Source organism: Crocuta crocuta, unplaced genomic scaffold (assembly GCF_008692635.1).
Source record: "Crocuta crocuta isolate KB4526 unplaced genomic scaffold, BGI_CrCroc_1.0 scaffold110, whole genome shotgun sequence".
NCBI classification, from domain to species: domain Eukaryota; kingdom Metazoa; phylum Chordata; class Mammalia; order Carnivora; family Hyaenidae; genus Crocuta; species Crocuta crocuta.
This window is the reverse complement of record NW_027527386.1, coordinates 1,280,883-1,285,966: the sequence shown is the minus strand read 5'-3', so window position 1 is coordinate 1,285,966 and position 5,084 is coordinate 1,280,883.

Genomic DNA, 5,084 nt, shown 5'->3' with positions numbered 1-5,084 from the left:
TCTTACCCCAGCTCTAACATCTCCATTTATTTCCTTTGCTTTAAAAAAAATTTATGTCAAGGACGTCAGCGTCGAGAAAGCAGTGACTTGGGTGTATCTCGGTGACCGCTGGGTCCCCGGCTACCAGCACAGGGCCTGGCACCCAGCAAGGGCTGATAAAAATTCCTTCCGCAACGGAAGGCATGGATTCACGGAACCTCAGGGAACAGCCTGGTCGTGTTCCCAAGTCCCGGACGGGAGCGCTTAGCCGTGGACACAGATAGAGATATTAGGGGGGGGAGAAAGGGCTTCAAATTTTGGTTGCCTCCCTCTGCCTTTAATTATTTTGTCGACAAGCCTCACAATTCCGCAAGTCAAGGTGGCATTTGAGAGGGACGGTTCCCTTTAGCGTAGCTGACAGCTAATTTGTGGGAAGTTTAATTACAGGCGGCGTTAATTAACTGACAGAATGCTGGGCGAGGAAGGCAGCCATCTGTTCCTAAAAAGTCCTCCCCTTCTGGGCCCGGCTGGGAGGCTGGGAGGGGTGGGCATGGAGGAGGGCAGGGCGGGGAGACGAGGCGGGGACAGGGGAACAGGAAGGAAGGACGCCGGAGATGACTCACAGGCTTCTCACCATCTTCCAGATGCCACAGGGGTGAGGTCGGGGCACTCCGCCTCCTTGTGGCCGCCACCCTTTTGCAGCTGCCCCCAGGAGCCGCTGGGAGTGGCAAGAAGTTCCTTGGACTCTGCTGCTTACTGGCAGTATCATGAGGAGCAGAGGGTGTGGAGTAGTGGCGGTGAAGAGCATCCTGTCCTCAGCTCACGCTGGCGAGGACTGGCACCTGCCAACGGAAGTTGGGAGGAGAAGCTGGGACGGAGCCCGCGGTGTGCGATGCCCCGGGAAACCCGGCGCCGGAAAAGCGGATCCCTCTGCCCCTCATCTACCACTCACTCCTTCATTTCAGCCATTCTCCACGGCGACGGCACGGAGGTGATGCCGAGACAGCCCCCGGAGCTGGGCTTCTGTGGTTCATTTTTCTTTTTTTCTTTTTTTTTTTTAATATTTTTATTTATTTCTAGGAGAGAGAGAGAGAGAGAGAGTGAGCAGGGGAGGGTCAGAGAGAGAGAGAGTCACAGACTGAAACAGGCTCCAGGCTCTGAGCTGGCAGTCAGCACAGAGCCCGACGTGGGGCTCGAACCCACGAACCGCGAGATCATGACCCAAGCGAAAGTCGGACGCTTAACCGACTAAGCCACCCAGGCGCCCCAAGGGCTTCTGTGGTTCAAAACCAAACCCAGCTTTCTTCTGAGCTGTTTGCCCCGCGGCAAGCCACTTACACCTCTCGGAGCCTCAGTTTCCTCATCTGAAAAATGGGATTGATTATAATAGGACCTACTTCCATTTGTCTTTCCAGAAGAGTCGAGGCCGCGGGATAAGCCTGAAGTGCCACCACTTGTAACAACTAAAACTGTGTACGTGTGTCGAGGCAGGCACGGGGCTGTCCGATAAGGCTGAGGGCCTCTGTGCCGCTTAGGGCTCTGGGTCCTCGAATATGCTGTTCCCTCCCGCTAGACCACCCTGCCTGCCCTTCCCCAGCAGCTCCCATTCTATGCTTCGTGTCTAGAGGGAGATGCCCCCTGTCTAAGAAGCCTCTCTCGACCCTGCAGACGGGACAACTGTCCCTCTGGGCCCTCACAGCGCCTGTGCCCCCCAAACAGCCCTAGCACCCGGCCCTGCCCTTCCCTCGGNCAGCGTTCAGGGTGACAGCCACTTAAAAATGGAGAGGACCGTCTCAGGCACGGGAGGGGCCTGCCAGGCGTGTGGCCCTGGGCAGACGGCATCCTCGTCACAGGCTCAGTCTCTCCCTCTGGAAAATGGGCGTCTGCACGGGAATTGGGCTCAAGGTGCCAGGAGTTCGTGCAGAGAGACCGTGGGTCCGCAGGTGCTCCGCAGCCGTGCCCTGAGTCCGCCCTGTCACCGGAGCTGCTTCCCCTCCTCCCAGCCTCAGTTTCCCCACTTGGCCACACACACTGCCCCCCACCCCCCAGACAACACAGATGGGGCTCCGTCTGGGCGGGCGGGAGGAGGCCCCTGCTGGTGCGCACTCGGAGCAGGAGCCAGGGCAGCGCCGGCGGGGCTGGGGGAGNNCGCCTGCCGCTCCCTGAAGGCGGCTGGGGAAGGGCCCGGCCTGGCTCTTGGGGGAAGGGAAGAGGCTCCGAAGCAGCGAGGCCCCTTCTCAGAGGGGGCAGGTTCCGATCTGGGGCAAGGACTCCATGTCCCCTTATTAAGCACCCACTGGATGCCAGGCCAGGCCTCTGCCCCTGCTGTTCTGGCTGCCCGGGTCACAGCGCTGAGTCCTGCTCTTTCTGCTGTCGGTCTAGAAGACACCACCTCCAGGAAGCCCCCCATCCTCTGGGTTGGCCCAAGCACCTCCCTTCAGGCTAACACGGTGCCTGAGCTTCCCCCATCACAACTCCTTTCACCCAATATTACGGCTGGGCCGTGGGCTGGTCACTTAGTCAGTTGACAAACACGGATGGAGCACTCAGTGTCGGGCACTGCGCTCTGGCACTGTGCATACTTAGGGAGCCCTGCGGGGCCGTTGTCACCGCTGTCCCCACTTTACAGATGGGGAAACTGAGGCTCCGAAAGGGTTAATAGTGGAAGCCAGGTGCCCCGAGCAGGGTAGCCTCTGCTTGTGGCGTTGGACAGAGCCCCACGCACACACGCTCCAGAGCCACGACCAGGGCCTTATCCTCTGCCATCGTCAATCCAGGAAGGGGGAGAGAGAGACCCTGTCCCTTAAACCACCTCGGAGTTTCCCAGCTTCGCCAGGAAGGGCGGAAACACTTTCGTCTGCGTCGAGTGGGAAACCTCTGACCACACACGCACACATTCTCTCGTGGACCAGGCTGTGGGGTCCGGAGCCCACCGTCACGCCTACACCACAGGACCCAAGTGAGCGACATGGCCTCTTCAGGCCACCACAGCCTCGTCCGGAAAATGGGGCCCTACAAGCGGCACCCAGGGTTTTCTCTGAGTTACTTAACACTCCTCCGGCGGTCTTACTCAACACCTCAGAATAAAAACCAAATTCCTTCCCCGAATTCACGAGATCCTGCACAAGGCGCCCCTTCCCGCCCTCACCTCCTCCTTGTCTCCCCCTTACTCCCCNAACCACCTCGGAGTTTCCCAGCTTCGCCAGGAAGGGCGGAAACACTTTCGTCTGCGTCGAGTGGGAAACCTCTGACCACACACGCACACATTCTCTCGTGGACCAGGCTGTGGGGTCCGGAGCCCACCGTCACGCCTACACCACAGGACCCAAGTGAGCGACATGGCCTCTTCAGGCCACCACAGCCTCGTCCGGAAAATGGGGCCCTACAAGCGGCACCCAGGGTTTTCTCTGAGTTACTTAACACTCCTCCGGCGGTCTTACTCAACACCTCAGAATAAAAACCAAATTCCTTCCCCGAATTCACGAGACCCTGCACAAGGCGCCCCTTCCTGCCCTCACCTCCTCCTTGTCTCCCCCTTACGCCCTTGCTCCAGCCACGAGGGCCTCCTTGCCGCTGGTCCTCCAAGACTTCAGGTCTGGTGCTGCCCCAGGGCCTTTGCACAGGCTGTGCCCTCCGCCTGGACTACTCTTGCTGCACGCGCACCCCCTCCCCACCATTCCAGTGTCAGCAGAGTCCAATCGAATGCTTCCTCCCTGACCCTCCTGATAAGCCGAGCAACCGCCCTGCACTCATCACCTGGGGGCCCCTTGCTATGGCCCAACCCTTCTGACGGGGTGGGGAGCACCTCTGCTTGCCAAAAAACTAAACCACACCTGGGCTGATCTCTGAAACCAGCCGCAAAGTCGCGGGAGGCAGGGGACCGAGAAACACGATCAACGGCACTGCAGGGACGCGCTTGGCAAAACCCTGGCTGAAGATGTCACCGCAGGTCCTGGACTGAGTGGCTTTGATGAATAAAGTGCAAGGCAACCGTAAGGGAGTGAGAGGCCGAGGAGCGGGCGACTCTTGATCTCGGGGTTGTGAGCTCGAGCCCCACGTTGGGGGTGGAGATCACCTAACGGTCAAATTAAAAAACAAAGACGTAGACCACTGACCACTCTGGATTTTATCTAGATGAGAGCCAGACAACCTAAACCAACGCACATCGTGAAGCCCACGTTTCCGTGTGTCTCCCGGATGGGTATCTGATGCTGTTAGGAAGTCGTTCTTTTGAACATGATGCTGAAGTTCGTGGGTTTTTTGTTTTGTTTTGTTTTTTAGTATTATTTTAGAGAGAGAATGCGCAAGCAGGGGGAGAGGGGCCGAGGGAGAGGGAGAGATAATCTTAAGCACAGGGCTGGACACAGGGCTCGATCCCCATGATCCTAGGATCAATGACCTGGGCTAAATCCGAGTATCAGATATTCAACCGACCGAGGCACCCAGGCGCCCCTGTGGGAGTTTTTTGGGTCTCATCTCCGAGCCGGGCGGCCCTCTGGTCACTGGTGGCAGCGACAGCCGGGTCATCATAGAGCGTCCTGGGTGCTGGGGGGGGAGGGAGGGCAGGAGGGGGTTTGAACAGTGTCCCGGTCCCCAAAGCCAGGAGCTGTTCCAAGTGTGTCCCCGTCCCGGACATCATCACCCAGAGGTTCCCTGGGGACACAATCCCCAGCCCAGCTGAGAACCGCTGCTTTCGAAACACCACAAGTTTGCAGATGAAAACCACCAACCACCATTTGCATGAAAATGACGAGGGAGGGGCGNTTTATTCTTCTGTCTCCCCTCCACGTGTTTGACATTCTCCGCTGCGGAAATCTGCAACGCTGGGGAGATTCAGATAAAAGCTGGAGGCAAGTTCACCGCAAGGTGCCCACGCCGCTTCCTTGGCTGGGCCATGTGAGAGGCGTCAGGGGCACCTGGACTACTTTGTCACTTTTCCGTAAACCTAAAGTCACCATAAAGTAAACATTTTATTTGGGGGAGGAAAAAAAAGCCCCAAACGTTGAAATGCATAACGGATAAGCGAATCAGGGGCCCACAGCCCGCGTGCCCGGGATTGGAACGGAGGCGTGGGGCTCCCGTGGCCACCATCGGTGCGACGACAC